The sequence below is a fragment of the Lissotriton vulgaris genome, chromosome 8 (assembly GCF_964263255.1).
Source record: "Lissotriton vulgaris chromosome 8, aLisVul1.2, whole genome shotgun sequence".
Lineage (NCBI taxonomy): Eukaryota > Metazoa > Chordata > Amphibia > Caudata > Salamandridae > Lissotriton > Lissotriton vulgaris.
Genome location: NC_141696.1, coordinates 1,262,004,542 through 1,262,022,134, shown reverse-complemented (window position 1 = coordinate 1,262,022,134; position 17,593 = coordinate 1,262,004,542).

Below are 17,593 nucleotides of genomic sequence, written 5' to 3'. Positions count from 1 at the left end.
TTCTTGTTAAAGGGGTTTCCTACCCCGCGATCGAAATAGAACAAAGGATAGTCCGGCGCCTGCAAGCTGCCGAGGGCTTTGCAGCGCTAGGAATCTTAAAGGCATTCTACAGTGCTTCTGCAGGGGCACGACCCTTCACTATAAATTTACTATTTCTTTGGCAATAGCTGCACTGGAGATCCCATTAAATTCCCATGAGAAGCCCAACGCTCGACTCTCCCTCGCCCGATGTCGCCTTCTTCACAGAGACCTGGACCAACGCTGCCTCAGCCCCCAACATCAACCCCGCCATTCCGGACGGCTACAAGATCCAGAGGAAGGACCGCCCCAACCACCCGGGAGGAGGCCTCGCCATAGTCTACAGAGGCACCCTCCGCCTCAGCAGCCCCATTGAAACTTTCCCATCCGTCGAACACCTGCATTTCCAGATCAAGACCAGCACTAAGACCAAACTCCACAGGACACTCATCTACAGACCCCCCAGGACGCCGTTCGCCACCGACTTCATCGCACCCCACACTATCACATCAATGAACTAGAAACTACATTCTCATTGGAGACCTCAACTTCCACCTCGACAACCCCAGCGACCCCAACTCCACCATCCTTCGTGACAGCCTTGCCAGCATCGGACTTAAACAACTCATCAACACACCAACTCATAGAGCAGGACACACCCTCGACCCCATCTACGCCACAGGAAACAGCGTCCACTTCTGCCACAAAATGCAACCACCTTGGACCGACCATCACTGCATCCACTTCACCGTTGATAAACCCAAAGCACCTAAACCAGCCCCACGGCCGCCTCGAAGGAACTGGAGCAAGGACACCGACGAGCAACTGAACTCCACCCTCTCCCAAGACAACCACACCTGGACATCCGACGCAAACACCGCAGCCAGAGAGCAACAAAATAGAAGGGGGTTCCCCAAGGAAATGATTCAAATATGGGCAGGAAAAGGGGAAGAAAACAGCTGAATAGAACAAGAGAACCCTGCCAATGTTAATTAATTGGTCCCAAAGGAGGGATCCCAATGATATGGTGGCGGTGACAAGGTAAATCGTATCAGAGTCAACAATACATCACACAAATCGAATACACCTTTTTGAAAAAGATAGAAATGATTTATTAATGAAAAACTGATTCATATTTAAATTCATGTATGGAATAAAAAACAGATAACCAACAGTGCATTACAATGAGACTTTACACAAGACAAAACATTTATTCATGTCCCACACTCCACCACAGTCATTCACTAAAGCATACACTCACTCACAGGCTCACTCACTATAATAATACAATCACACACATAACAACGATGGGGGTACATTATAGCCTGCAGATGATACATTTTAGAACTGCTAGGGTTAAATTGACAGCATGGAGGCCAGACAGGATGGATAGGATGAGTTAATGACAGCTACATTAGAGGCCATCCGTGTTGGTCACGCCAACGCGCGTTTCGATGCGAAGCCTATTTAGGCTGCACCTTCATCAGAGCAAAGAGGACCAAGGGGTGGGGACATGCACACTGTGGATGGATAAGGAAGGTGATTACATTTGGGTCAAATAAATTGATACACATCTGATATGTACATTCAGGAATTCTTGGATACATAGTTCATGATTAATATAATTAAAAACAATACAAATACATATAAAAAGATATTCAAATTCATGTGCATGTTTAAGTTAGTTCAAGGTGCGTGTCTAGACTCTGATCACGAAGTCACTCAACATATTAGAATCCTTCCTCAGTGGAAAGGACTACAGGGGCAAAAAGGATGGCCCTGAGGGATATACATCAACAAAGCAGAGGACCAGTGTGTCTACAAACGTGCAATCCAATTATACTAAACAGTTCCCAACTTTAAGAATATGGAATAACATCAGGACAGTTATATAGTAACAGAGGGGCGATTTTCAGAGTTCTACTGTTTTCTCCTTACTTTTAAATGTATCAAGGGGGAGCTGATGTTTAAGCCATAGATGAGCCTGGCATCAGGTACCTGCAAGAGGATGGAGGAGGGTGGACAGGGGAAAGGGAGTGATGGTGTGCCCAGGACTTACCTCTTTTCTTAAGGGAAAAGACTAGGGAAAAGACTAAGGCTCTTAAGGACTTCCGCAATATCACGAAGGACTGTTTATATCGAGGAATAAACGTTGAGGTTTTTTTTTTAATGTTCACAGCTCGACAGGCCCCCGGACGTTCCCATAGGTGGTGAAACAGTAAATATCAGACACCACTAGGTAGGACCTGGTGAAGGCTCAATGCGTCTATGCCGCCTGCGCGTTTAGGGCAAAAGGGGGGGGGGGTCCAGGAGAAAGAAGAGAGAGGTGAAGATGGGAAAAGAAACAAGAAAGATGATAAGCATGATCCAAGCTGAATTACCTGGTGGATAGAGGTATTTGTCTTCCTTGAAACAGTATGAACCAAATGAGGGAAGTTTTTTAGGCAAGTGAAGAAGACAAGTAGACGTGATAGGTGGATACTGCACCTGGGGGGAAGAAAGGTAAAGGGGATCACATTAACAGTGCATCTCCAACTGCGCAGACGAGCACGCCTGCTACGCAGCCCTGGCAAACCATGCCGCAGAAAAGCCAACTGGTTCACCACCGACCTCCAAGAAGCCAGGCTCACCTACAGACGCCTGGAAAAGAACTGGAGGAATACCAAGACAACCAATAGCTACTCTACCTACAAGGATGCCATGACGGACTACCACAACCAAATCAGAACGACCAAAAGGAACTTCATCCACAACAAAATCCTCACCAACTCCACCAACTCCAAGGAACTCTTCAACGTCATCCATGAAATCACCAACCAATGCAGTGAAGCCATAGACATCACCCCATCTCAAGACCTCTGCAACAAGCTCGGAACCTACTTCCACCTCAAGATCAGAACACTCTACGATAAATTCACCGACCACTCACCAGACACCTCAACCAGTTTCCTGCCTCCCGATGATACCAGCCCACCCATCACCTCCAACTGGACACCAGTCACGACCATGGGAACCACCACAGCAATGAAAGGCATCCACTCAGGGGCCTCTACCGACCCCTGCCCCCGCACATCTATCACAGAGCCGCCAACACCATTGCGCCCCAATTGCAACACACCATCAACACCACCTTGAAAACAGGCACCTTCCCAGACGACAGGAAGCATGCCGAAGTCAGGCCCCTGTACAAGAAGCCGGCGGCTGACCCCACCAACCTCAAAAACTACCGGTCCATCTCACTTCTCCCCTTTGCAGCCAAAGTGGCAGAGAAAACAGACAAGAGGGAGCTGACACGATTCATTGAAGATCACACCATCCTCGACCCCTCTGAATACGGTTTCCGAGCCAACCACAGCACCGGGACCTCCCTACTCGCCGCCACGGACGACATCCGTACCCTCCTGGACCAGGGCCACTCTGCGGCCCTCATCCTCCTCGACCTGTCTGCAGCCTTCGACACTGTCTCTCATCTCACACTAATCACCAGACTACATGGCACCGGCATACAAGGAATTGCCCTAGACTGCCTCTGCTCGTTCCTCACCGGAAGAAGAAAAATGATCAAACTACTGCCCTTCCTCTCCGCCCCCACGGACATCACCTGCAGAGTCCCCCAGCGGTTATTATCTGAGCCCGACCCTCTTCAACCTCTACATGGCCCCCTCACAGACATTGTCCGACAAAATGGCCACAACATCGTATCCTACACCGACAACACCCAACTCATCTTCTCCCGCACCAAAGACCCCACCACCGTAAAACTCAACTTCCAGAGAGGAATGCAAGAAGTGGCAGTCTGGATGACCAACAGCTGCCTAAAACTCAACGCCGAGAAGGCAGAAGTCCTCATCCTGGGAACCACCCCTGCAGAGTGGGACAACACCTGGTGGCCCACCGCCCTCGGAACCCCACCTACCCCGTCAGACCACGCCAAGAACCTCGGCACCGTACTCAATTCTTCACTCACTATGAACCGACAAGTCAACGCAGTCACCTCCAGCTGCTTCAACAACCTCTGCATCCTCCGAAAGACCTTCAAATGGATCCCCCCGAATCAAGAAAAACAGTCACCCATGCACTCATCACCAGCAGACTTGACTATGGCAACACACTCTATGCCGGCATCAACAAATCCCTATTCCGCAAACTGCAAACAATATAGAACACCGCGGCCAGACTCATCCTTGGCATACCCCAGCACAAACACATCAGTCAACACCTGTGGCGACTCCACTGGCTCCCCATGGAAAAACGAGTCACCTTCAAAATCCTCACTCATGCCTACAAATGCCTGCACAACAACAGACCGAAATACCTCAACCACAAAATAAACTTCAACGTATCCAAAAGAATCCAACCTTGCACTGGCGGAAACCCCACGCATTCACAGAGCCAGAGCTGGTAGGAAATCGCTCTGCCACATCGCAGCCAAGACCTGGAACGAGTTACAGGCAGACATACGATGTGCCCCCTCCCTGAACACCTTCAAGAAGACCCTCAAGACCTGGATCTTTGGCTGAACGGAGCTGCATACTCCCCCTCCCCCCCCCCCAGTGCCTTGAGACCCTAACGGGTGAGTAGCGCGCTTACAATTCCCTGATTGATTGATTGAAAGCGAAAATGTTAAAAAGCTCGCATGTGCCAGCTATAGTAATTCTTTCTCCTAACTGAAGCTTTTTTTTATAGCGCAAACTCGATGTGAAGGTATTTGGGCATTTTACATAAACAACAGTTACATTACATAAGGTCACATTCATTTTTTTTAGGCAAGGGGAGATTAAGGGGTAGATTTATGAGGAAGTGCTGCAGCGTAGCACCGCAAGCCCTTTGGCTGCGCCCGCTGTGTCACTTCCGAAGCACAGGAATGCAGCATATTTACGAGGCTATGTCTCTCCCCTGCGCTGGGGCACAAACTGCTGCCATGCGCCAGCGCAGGCACCCTTTCACCATGGTGCAAGGATGCCTGCATCATGGGGAGATTGTTTTTGTGCAGGAAGAGGCACCTTCCTGCACAAAAACAATCACTACAGGCATTTTCCTCTTTCAATGCATGCTGTAGAATGCAGCACACACTGAAAGAGGAAAAAACGAGGAGAAATGAAAACATTGTTCCTCCTTGCACCTCGCTACCCCAACCTTAGGCTGGCGTAGCATTCAGACGCATTTCCAGATTTATGATTCCTCGTAAATCTGGAAATGTGTCTTGGTCCATGGGTGTTGCGTGGGAACACCCACAGCAACACCCATGGAACGCCCCTTCAACGCAAGGTGCTGCGTGTAAAGGGGCCATATTTACAGGGACAGGAAAAGCCACAGAGGGTGGCTTTTCCTGTCCTTGTAAATATGGAACAGGAAAATACGCCACCAGTACATCACAAAAAGTGACGTACTGGTGGCGCAGGGGGCTTGTAAATCTGCCCCTCAGTGATTTCTCCAGAATCATAGAAGATTGAGCTGACACCGAAAGCCAGATTTATGGATGGACTGCATCGCCTTGCATCACGCAAGGTGCCGCAATGGCAACGTAATCCATTAGTCAAATTTGCCAAGCCGAGCAAGGCCATCTTGTGTAGCATAAGTTGCTGCTTTGTATTACTCTGCCCTGGGAAGGTGTACCATGGGTGCAGAGTGGGTGTTCCGACGCATCCACCCATGGATTCTGAAGCATTCCCAGGCTTACCAATACTGGTAGACCTGGGAATGTGTCCGAATGCTACACCTTCCCAAGGGAGGGGTAATGTAGAGAAATATCTTTATTCTCCTCACTGTTTCCTCTTTTTAAGTGTGTGCATTCTGCCTCAGAGGATTGTTTTTGTGATGGGAGGTGTCCCTTCCTTTATAAAAAATAATCTTGCCTACAACACAGCCACCCTTGCACCCTAGGCAAGGATGCCTGTGTTGGCGATAGGCAGCAGATTGTGCCCCAGTGCAGTTAGAGGGCAGGAATGCACCGTATCTTGATAGAGCACATTTCCTGCCCTCTCTATTTCACACAGCAAAACAAGGTGTATTGCTGCATTGCGTTGCGTGAACAATTGATAAATCAGGGTGCAACACTCGAACCTGGTTCCCCAGTTTCAAAGTCAGCAGCCCTGGCGGTAATGCCACATACTCTCACCAGTGGTTTCATTAAAATGCCCTTATTCTCTTCAAAACGCTCTCATTTCCTAAAACAGCTATAATTAGAATTATGATATGACAAGACCCAGCATGGGTAACCACTAGGCCTGTGCTCAGTTTCTGTTACGTCAGAGTAATCAGAGTAATTTCGGTAATTCTGCGCCTGTACACAGATGCAAAACGTCATCACGGGCACGCTGCCTTCACTTTCAGCTCAGAGAATGGTTGAAAAATGTTGTTTCTGTATCCAAAAATTGCAGTTAGGATGTGTTTCACTGTTTCTGTCATGCTTCGATTTATTTTGTGCTTAATACCATCCACTACACACTTTTTCTCTTTTCCACGGCCCGCGTAGCCATGTGTTCTGTTCTGTCAGGGTGTTACAGTGCTAAAAATATGCGTAATTGCTAGTAGTGACAAGTGTGAATAATTCAGCATTGATAGTACCCTCTCCTTCTTAATGCTAAAAATGCCATCTGTGTTGTAATAATCACTTTTCACATGTTTAGCCTCTTACTCTTTAAGGGCCAGATGTACAACGGTTTTTGCATGCTCAAACGGGTTTGCGAACCCGTTTGCACTTGTAAAAACCTATAGAGATATGTACCATACCAAAATAGCGAGTCACAATTTATTTGCATCTTGCTATTTTGGCTGGGGCTGTGAGTCGCTATTAGGAAAGGGCGTTCTCTTCCTAATAGCAAGCGCAACCCCATGTACAAATGTTTAGCGGGGTTCGTCAAGGATGTGTGTTGGCCCCTACACTTTTTTCTTTATTTGTCAACGACATCCCAGAAATCCTAGATAGGTGTAGTAACGACTCACCTAAACTAAACGGTGTGAGGGTCCCATCCTTGTTATTTGCGGATGATACTATCCTGATCTCGCAAACGCCCATGGACCTACAAACCCTATTGAACACTTTTAAAACATATTGTGATTCTAAAGGTCTTGAAATAAATGCGAAAAAAAACAAATGTATGTCTATAAACCCACATAAAACTTTTAAGGGACAATTTTTTCTAAATAACCAAAGGCTTGATCTGGTTACAAATTTTTCGTATTTGGGTGTTACCCTAGATTCAAAAACCTCATGGAGTACACAAATTGAAAAGAGCAAAACCATATATAATCAGAGCTCTCTACCAATCCTAAAGCGCCATGGGGCCAGTTTAAGTAAATCCATATCACAAGCACTAGAAGTTTACAAATTTAAGGCGCAGTCTGGTGCTTTGTATGGAGCAGAAATCTGGGGCATAAAAGCAGGTAACATCTTTATGAACTGCGAAAATAATTTTTTTAGAAGGTTATTGAAGATGCCCAGACATACACCCCTTGTACCTTTGTTTTTGGATTTAAACATGAAAAGAACGGATCATATCGCGTTACTTAGGCCACTGTTGGTTTGGGTTAGAATCTGGAGTACTCCAGAACTCACAGATTACAGACAAGGAATTATAGAAGTCAGGAGTCTGGATGATTATAATACAATTTCATGGCTTAATCATGTTAATCATTGGTTGCATCGAATAGGCCTTGCTCATTATTGGGATGACCCAGCAAGCTTGACCCAAAGATGTAAGACTGAGGTTAAGAATCAATTCTGGTTTTATATAATACACCATTACCAAAATAATCTTCCTTGTGGGTCCATTACTCGTAGTTTTCTTGATTTTAAGAATGTTCCATTGTTCGAGGAATTTTTAAATGAGATACAACCAGCCTTAGCAAAAAGCCTGTACCTAAAATTCAGATATGGTATATTGAAAACAAAAGTAGTACTAGTTAAATGGGATAAGATTCAAGGTCAATCAAAAAATACAAATTGTACATGTTGTGATTTAAACTTAAAAGAAGACGATATTCACATATTGTTCTTTTGTACTGCCTATGAACATGCTAGGAAAAAATGGATCAAACCTCTGTGTAAAGCCTTAGGCATTCGCGCATATCAGGAAGCATATAGGATCGTTAAGACTGACACTAGACGCCTTATTGTGTTTTGTCTTAGCAGATTCCTTTTGAATGTTGGGTATGCACGTAAAATCATGGCCTTAGATCTATAGATAATTTACATGTGCATATCTGATACAGGCTAGGTTGTTTTCTAGATGCGTTAGAGATGGAAACTGTTAATATATTTAATTTCATTTTCATGCCTTTTTAACGGGGATGTTGTTTTTTTTCTGCTTCCAAATGACTGTGTATTTACTAAGTATAATGTAAGTTTTCTTGTCTGAAATGTACAGTTTTTGCTTCAAATTGATTCGGCAATTTATATGTATAATGTGTTGTGTTAAAATGTATCTTTTATGGCTAAAATAGCCGAAATAAAGATTACATTAAATGAAATTAAATGAAATGTTTAGCATTTGCAGTCACAAAACTCTTGCAAATTACCACATTCTTTAAGAGGGTGGTAATGGGGTTGCAAAAGGGAATGGGTCCCCAGGGGACCCCTTCCCCTTTGTAAACGTTGGGGAAAATATTTTTTAATGGCTGGCAGTGGTCCTGCCCTTAAAAAATGAAAGAAAAAAGTTTCATTTTTTCTTTTTAAATGCATCCCGTTTTCCTTTAAGGAAAACGAGCAGCATAAAAAAAAAGCTGCTTTATTTAAAAGCAGTCCCAGCCATGGTGGTCTGCTGAGCCCAGCATGCCACCATACCTGGGAGGGCCTGCCATTCCCAATGGGTTCGCAAATTGCGAAAGGCTCATTAATATTTATGAGCCTCTCAATTTGCGACTCTATTGGGAATCGTTAACAGTGTGTTACACACTGTTGTACATCCAAAATAGCGCCTCGCAAATTGTGAGTCGCAAAAGACTCGCAGTTTGTGAGGCGCAATTTTGGGCGTCGTACATCTGGCCCTAAGTTTTTAAACCTTCTTTAGAAAAGAAAATATCTGTTCAGTTATCAATATTTGATTCTAAATACACTGCTGTTACAGAGCAGCTACAGCATTATCATATTAAATGTTTTTACTGTGTCATAACTAAACTGTATGAAGAAAATGTCAGAAAGGTTCTTGTAAAGATCGTGTAATACTTCTGTACTAGTTACATAGCTAAGTGCAACATGTTTAAATATTTAAAGTCCACACTTTCACAATGCTTTTTAAACCTTTTTGGTGTCTCAAATTTGCTTTATAACACACCATTTGCTCAATCTTTTTTCAAACTTTTCCCTGGGTAGAACCTCTCCCGAACCCTGCTTATGATCGTCAGGCTTGCTCGCTCATTCTGCAACATTCATCCCCATCTTTTACGTCCTCGTGCTTTCAAATTTCACCAGCCGCCACTGTCATTATTAGAAGCTGGGGACCCTCAGCCTAAACAACTTCTATGATGTAAACCTCGAAACAATACACAAAAATACAAAAAACAAGAATTCACTAAACAAATGCTCACATATTGAATATGTTTTATTGAATTTACAATCAAATACAGAAAAAGTTTTCACTGTTTCAATTCTGCTTCTTTATTTGTATATACTTTATAACCTTTTCAATGTATTAATTTTAATATTATTTAATTTTGTGACACAGATTCGGACCCACTGATCAGGCCTCATGGACTCTAGTGGTGCTTTGCCCACAGGTACCCTCTCCTTCTTAATGCTAAAAATACCATGTGTGTTGTAATAATCACTTTTCACATGTTTAGCCACTTACACTTACACTTACACCAATGCACTAGTATCATGTGAACTGCAAATCGAAATGTTGATCCTTTGTGTGACGTCCACTTAGCTGTCAGTGGAAGAGACCTACATATGGTATGTGATATGAGAAGATTGTGCACATGCTGCCGCACCGGGATAACGAGGGGTATATTTACTAGAAACTGGCGGAATGTGGTGTTACGCCAAAATTGGTAATGTCATGCTCCGTCATTTTCAAAACGTTGTGATGTACCTTATTTACAAGAATGCGGCGCACCCCTGCATTTCCCCTAGCGCTGGTGCTAAAGAAGCTGCCGAACACCAGCGTAGGCTCCCTTGCGCAATGTTGCAAGATTGCCTGCCCTGCAGGGTGATTGTTTATGTGCAGGAAGGCACACCTTCGTGAACTGTTGGCGTGAACTCCTTGTAAATATGACCCCATGTGTGTAACAGAAAAGAAAGCAACCACAGCCTCTGTGTGCTACGCAGTGTTTACAATTATAAGTGTGCGACTGTAAAGCGGGACTGCGGCACTTGATCGCAAGGCCAACAACTGACCCTACGCCAGCCTTGATGGCTCTTCTGAGCCACCTCCCTGCCGGGCTATCACAAATTCTCTAGGATCCCAATGTTCATGCTCCCAGTTAATGAGTACACCCAAAGTTAGCAGCTTTGGGGTGGAGAAGGAGAGGCACTAATTAGGTGTTGTGGGTGAGGAGGTGGAGAGCCAGAAAAGCCATTGCTGTATTTTACTCCTGTCGGAGAGCACATAGGTATTCAGGGACACAGCGGTAGTGCACCGAGGAGGCACTAAGCCTTATGATGCAGCCCATCCCTCTAGGAAGCAGAGTGAGTAAGAAAAAGCTCAAATGTGCTGCAGACCGGGCAAGATCGCTGCCCACACTACCTGCTTACTATCACTGAAACTCCACTGGAGGAGGAAAGGTGCCAGCAATCGCTGCGCCTCCATATCTCCCCTGATGGGCAGAGGCCAGTGGTCTTGAAATGTGTTTGTGGTCTGGACCAGGACTGTTACTTGGTCCCAAACCCATCAAATCTCACCATGTAATCAAAATCAGCAGTGCTTCAGAACCAACCCCACTGTCCAGTGTCTGTGGCTTGCAAACATGCACTCTTACAGAGTGCTGCAACTAAAATACAAAACAAGCTCTGAAAACACCAGCAGTGGAAAGACAAGGGGCAAGAAAGAGGAACTTGGGCCATGCTGAAGGGGAGGGACAAACACATGAAGAAGAAGTGAAGCCGGCACATGGTGACCAAAGAGAAACAAAGAAATGAGTGGCCACGAAGCCAACCATGAAGCTGTAAGCCCCATGTAAGTACACAATAAAATGTGTCGCAAGCAACAGGGCAAGCGCTATCTCAGGCAAAATCTAAAAATGGGGTCAATATAAAGAAGTAATAACTGGACTGTTGAGGTTCCGTGACAATCGTAAGTGGTGTTTTCGACTCGCACGAATATGGTCGAGTCTGGTATCTATGAACCGCAAATGACGAGTTTAGTAAGTGTGCGCAGTTTCGCTGTGCTAACTTAAACCGTTCGTTTGTTATGTGGGTTTTTCATCTGTACCCACGGGTTCCATCTTAGATACGGCATCCATTTTGTCTCTTGCCCTCAAGTAGCCAGCGAACGGACGCTGTCCGCTTCGCGACCCTGGGACTCCCAAGATATTTGCGGAAGACACATGTCCTTTGTAAGCGTCTTTATGACGAGGGGGATGCTACTGTAAAGCAGATGGCGCCGCTCGAGGCTCATCTTGCCGCACGGACTTATTGTCTCAGCCGTGCATCTCATTAGGCACGTCCCTTTGATGCCTGTATCTCGTGTTTCTCGATACCTCCCCTTTTACACCCTTTTCCGATCTCCCCACTGTCTCCGTCTTCCTCTACACCTGTCCTTGTTCCTATTTTTGATCTGTTTTACTGCTGATTGGAATTTGCTAATGGGAAGATGGGTTTTTACAGTTGGGAACCGCCAAATGTTTCCGCACTTATGTTCCGGACCTCATGTGTTTCAAAGTGACCAAAGCGACCCCTCTGGGGGATAATGGTGGGAACCGGGTTGTAAACTTTTGTGTGCCATGTTGTCCTATGGGTAAAAACTGTATAAAAGGAGCGATCCACAGAACCAATTTGAAGCAGTCTCCCTGAACTACACTCGATGTACTTCCTGTGATATCTGTGTTCCCTGCAGCAAATAAACCTTGAATCTTTGACGTCGAAGGAAGTGTCCCGTGTCTCTGTGATTCGTATGCCGGAGCAGGTTACCCACGAAGGTTTCAGGTGTTGTGCCCTGGCACCGCTGGGTCTTAAAGAACCCAGTCCTTCAGTTGGCGCCCAATGTGGGGCTGCATCAGTGGTACCGGTCCAAGCCCGACGATCGTGAGGAACTTCGTGTGAAATCTCCGAGGGAAGGTGCACTCCGCTTCATCGATCCTGTTGTCGAAATAAGTGGCCCGAAGACTTTTCCCGCGAAGATTCCCGCCTCCTGACGGCTGCGACGGACTGCTGCCCTGACTGTAGACCTGTTTTGGCGCCTGGCGTAGACCTTGGTATAGCGAGACGATTGACGGGCCTTCCTGGAGACGCCATCGATCTTTGAGTTAAGTATTTGTGGGTCGCTCCCAGAGTTCTTGGTTGTTGACACTTTAGCGAGTGTTTTTGTTGTTAACGCTGTGTGAGTGTTTTTGTCGGTGACACTTTGCTAGCGTACTTTGTTGTGTTGTTTGACGACTGCAGCCGCCAAAAACCGAGGGTTTTGTTCTTTGCTGGGACTTGGTAAATCCCGTAACCCTTGAAGTTTGTGAAACTCGGCTAGTGTGCAAGATGCCTGGTCGCAGTACTTTGTTCAGTTGTTTCAGGCCTTGTGGTACGGATTCCCGACTGGAGGACTCGTGTCCGATACCTCCGGTTGGAACTCCCACTTATGAGCTCTATAGTAGACATGGGCTAGGCCCGATTACTTTTAATGATTATTGGATCAAATATACGAAGAAGGACGGCGACCTTCGTTGGCCACCTCATGGTAGCTTCGAGGCCCCGATCTTAGATAATCTAGAGGTTAAATTGTTCGAAAGAAAGTCAAGGCCGGCCATGTTTGATGCCTTTCGGTTGTGGTGCAAAGAAGCCCGACAGAAAGAAATCAGGCAGACTAAACGTAATCAGCGAGATAATGTTGCTACCATAGTGAAGAAAGCAGAGCAGTTTCAGCGTGACAAGGAGGTTAAGGATAAGGAAGTGTTTGATAGACTACAGCGTATGACAGTAGATAAATGTTATCCCGCTTTGCCTACGGAGTCGGAAAAGAAGGAAGAGCCAGTTGAGGATCCTTTAATGTCTTATCTTATGAAGTCGCCACCTCCGTACGTACAGGGTACCACTGTCCCTGTGATTCCCCCTGTACCTGTCCCTGCACCTATTCTTCCTTTGCCTGTTCCTCAACCTGCACCCGTTCTTCCGACTGTTCCTGCTCCTTCGTCTGTTTCTATTCCTACTGCTCCTCCACTTCCACATACTCCTGCTCCCGCTACTGCTCTGTTAACCCCTGCTGTTGCTTCTGTTTCTACTCCTTCTCTTGTTAGTCCTGTGTCCTATACTTCTCCCTCTACTCGTAGTCGCAATTCTCCTCTTGCGGCTAGCTTCTTTCATTCGCTCGGACCTGTTCATGGGTCCGCTGGTTCTGATGGTCCTCAGAGACGTAGTCAGCTTCCTGGAAACAGAGAACGCGTTGCGCTATATAATATGGCGATGGGTTGGATGGTAAATCCTCTTAGAAGTCCACCCCGTGTTGTCCTCGAAACATTTTGTCAATTCAATATACCACCCCAGAGATATGTGTTCAACGAAATGTGTAAGTTCCTTCATGATCAGATAGCGGCCGATGCGCCTGACGAGGTGCTCACCGCTCTGTCTGATCTTCAGCTTCAGTTCGCAAATGGGCTGATAGTGGATACCAACGTTCGACGTGCTGTTGAGCTGTTGCTATCTTTTCGTCCCGCTCCGATACCTCATGCATTGTTCGTTGAGGATATTGAAAAACAACCAGACGAGTCTGGCCAATTTCCCATGCGAGAAGTTCCACCGGTCTGGATACCACCTAATCCTAATGCTCAACCTCCGACGACGGTGGGGCATTTTGAGAGAGTATGGATACATCTCCCATGGAAACGCTCGGAAGTGTTACAGGTGAAGCAATCTTTGCCTGACCCTCGCAAAAATCCTACAGGGTATTACAAAGAATTATCGCAGCTCGTAGATGCTACGGTAATGAATCTTTCCGATATCGATATGTTGTTCGGCAATGTCGTACCGCAACCGGTATGGGCTAAGATTCGGCAGGAGAATCATCCGAATGAATTAGGCGGTGATTGGGCTGCCATTGTAGCGGCAGATGCCGGACAAGTTGGTGGTGCTAAACCCGACCAGATGATTACTGCTCTTCCCCAACGAATAATAACATTAATGAAAACTCTTATGCCAGCTATGAAGGTGAACTGGGACAAATTGTCAGCATGTAAACAGAAAAAGGACGAGAGTGTCTCCGACTTCTTTACGAGGTTTGAGGAGGCATTCATCGACCATAGTGGACAGGATATGGGTACTGAGGGTGGTCAAAGATTGTTCGTGGATAAATTCGTTTCGAACTTACTGCCCGATTTGAGCAATAAGTTAAAGAATTCGGAAAGTGCATGGGCCGTTTCTACTTCAGCTCAGATATTGGCTACGGCACAATATTATGAGAACAGAGAGAAAGAGGAGAACGACCGTGCTGACAAAAAGACGAAGGAACTAAAAACTAAAGTGTTGCTTCAGCAAGCGTATCCTCCACGTTCGAATCAGAATAATTCGCAACAAAATAGATCACAGTCGCAATCAAACCGATCCCAAACTCGTAATGACTCCTCCTCCCAAAGATCATCGTTAGGGTACAATCAATGTGCTTACTGTAGACAAGAGGGTCACATTAAATTCAATTGTCCTGTTTTGAATGAACGTAATAGTGGTAACTCGACTAGAGGAGGTCGTGGTGGTTCGCAGCAGGCATCACGTGGTAGAGGTCGTGGTGCTCAGAACGATCGCTCAGATAACTCATCCAATTCTAATAATTGTTTCGATCAACGTGGATCGTCGCAAGGACGATCTGCGCAGTACAATGTAGACGATTATTACGTCGATCAGGGAACTGACGACAGTAATTACTAGGACAGCCATAGACAAGGAGAGGGAGTGGTATCAGTTCCGGTTGATCAGAGAGGGCCTTACGTCGCAGTTGCTACATCGGGCGTCGTTGAGCCTTTTCTGTTGGACACTGGTGCAGCGAAAAGTTCTATCATGCATTCGAAACTCCCTGGCGCACCTTTGTCTGGCTTAACAAATGTTTCCGTTGGATTCTCTGGCGCCCCTGTTAGCAATCCAGTTTCGCGCCCTTTGCCCCTTAAAATTGGGCCACGTGAGCTAGAAGCTCCGTTGATTTTGACTACGGGTTGTGGTGAAAATCTTTTGGGTCTGGATTTGCTTAAACGTTTGTATGCGACTTTGTATTGTTCTCCTGCGGGTGTAAAGCTTACGTTAGGAGAGAGGGTTGTCTCTCCCATGTACTTGTCTCTCGATAAGCTCCCACCGGAATTGAGTTCTCTTCCTGCGTCTTTGTGGGCAACGGGTCCAAATGACGTGGGCCTACTTGATATCTCCCCTTATGTTGTTCAGTTGAAATCTAATGTGCGTTTGCCACGTATTCCCCAATACCGTATCTCTCTTGATGGTGAACGAGCACTGTTAGCGATCATTTATGATCTGATCGAGAAAGATGTTATTGAAGAGACTCGGGGAAACGTGTGCAACAGCCCTGTGCTGCCCATTCTAAAACGTACTGATCCTTCAAAACCGCCTGTTTATCGCTTTGTTATCGATTTACGGGAGGTGAATAAAATTGTGGTTCCTCAATTTCCCGTTGTGCCTGACATCACGGCACTACTGACTCTGATTCCAGCTTCTGCATCATGGTTTTCGGTGATTGACTTGAAAAATGCGTTTTTCAGCATCCCGATTGCCGAGGAGAGCAGGGACCTTTTCGGTTTCTCTCTTGGTGGATGCAGCTTCCGGTTCAAACGCGCTCCTCAGGGCTACTGTGAAAGTCCATCGATTTACAGTCAAGCCTTGAAGGGTCAACTGGATGCGTTTAGGTTGCCGGTCGGTGCGGCCTTAATCCAATACGTCGACGACTTATTGGTGGCTGCTGATACTCAGGACATTTGCAAAATTGCTACAGTGTCGTTGCTGCAACATCTCTGTGACTTGAATCATAAGGTGTCCCCTTCTAAACTCCAATATTGTTGTCAAGAAGTAACCTATCTAGGTCACTTATTATCAAAGGAGGGAAGGAGGTTGACCCCAGAGAGAATTGCAGCGATTGCCCGAATGGCTGTGCCAACAACCCAAAGAGATGTGCGTGCCTTTCTAGGTATCACGTCGTACTGCAGGCAATGGATTCCTAATTTTTCATTGCTAGCGAAACCATTAGTGGCTCTTACGTGCAAGGATGTTTCAACTCCTTTACCATGGACGGAAGAATGTCAGAAAAGTTTTTCTGAACCGCGTGATTCCTGTGTTAGGTACCCCTGACTACAGTAAGCCGTTTACGTTATATGTTCACGAGAGGGAAGGTTGTGCTATGAGTGTCTTAACGCAACCTTTTTGTGGTAAGCAACGTCCATGTGCATATTTTTCCTCGACCTTGGACCCAGTAGCTAGAGCATTGCCGAGTTGTTTACGAGCAACAGCGGCAGCTGCGGTCTCCATCCGACAATCAGCAGGATTGGTCATGGATAATATGCTTACGGTGATGGTTCCGCATGCAGTCGATACTCTTTTGAATCGAACGAAAACTCAGCACTTGACGAGTGCGAGGTTGTCTGGGTACGAGTTGACGCTGTTGGCAAGCCACATTCAAATAAAACGTTGTAATGTTCTGAACCCGGCAACTTTGTTACCAATTAGCGCAGAGTCAGATGAAGTAGCAGAACATGATTGCTACTTGAGGACAGAGGAAGAAACGAAAGGTCGAGTGGACCTTAAAAACACCCCATTGGAAGATCCGGACGGTACATTGTATGTGGATGGGTCATGTTTTAAGTTGCCGAATGGCGATGTGACTACTGCTTATGCTGTTGTGACGTTGAATACGGTTGTCGAGACTGCAAGATTAAATCAGAATTCTGCCCAAGCTGCAGAGCTGATTGCTCTTACTAGAGCGTGTGTGTTAGCGAAAGGGAAACGTGTGAATGTGTTTACCGATAGCCAATATGCGTTTGGTGTTGCACATAGTTTTGGACGATTGTGGAGAGAGAGAGGTTTCTTGACGTCGCATGGCACGAAGATTCAGCATGGACAACTTGTGAATGATCTCTTGGATGCACTGACGTTGCCTAAGCAAGTTGCGATTGTTAAATGTAGTGCGCATCGTAAGGTGACGGATGATGTTGGTCGTGGTAATGCGTTTGCGGATGAGATTGCTAAGGAGACTGCCCGGAACCTTAGCACTCGAATGTATGTGACGAGTTCGGTTAGGTGGCCTACAGAATCGAGCATGTGTGAAGACACTATCGAAAGTGTGAAAGCAATCCAGAATGAAGCCACCGACACTGAAAAGACGAAGTGGAAAGAAAGTACGGGAAAGTTGGATGCGAATGGTTGTTGGATTGATTTGTCTGATCAGAAAAGATGGATGTTACCCGATGCGTATGTGCTGGCTGTTGTGACAATGGCACATGGGTT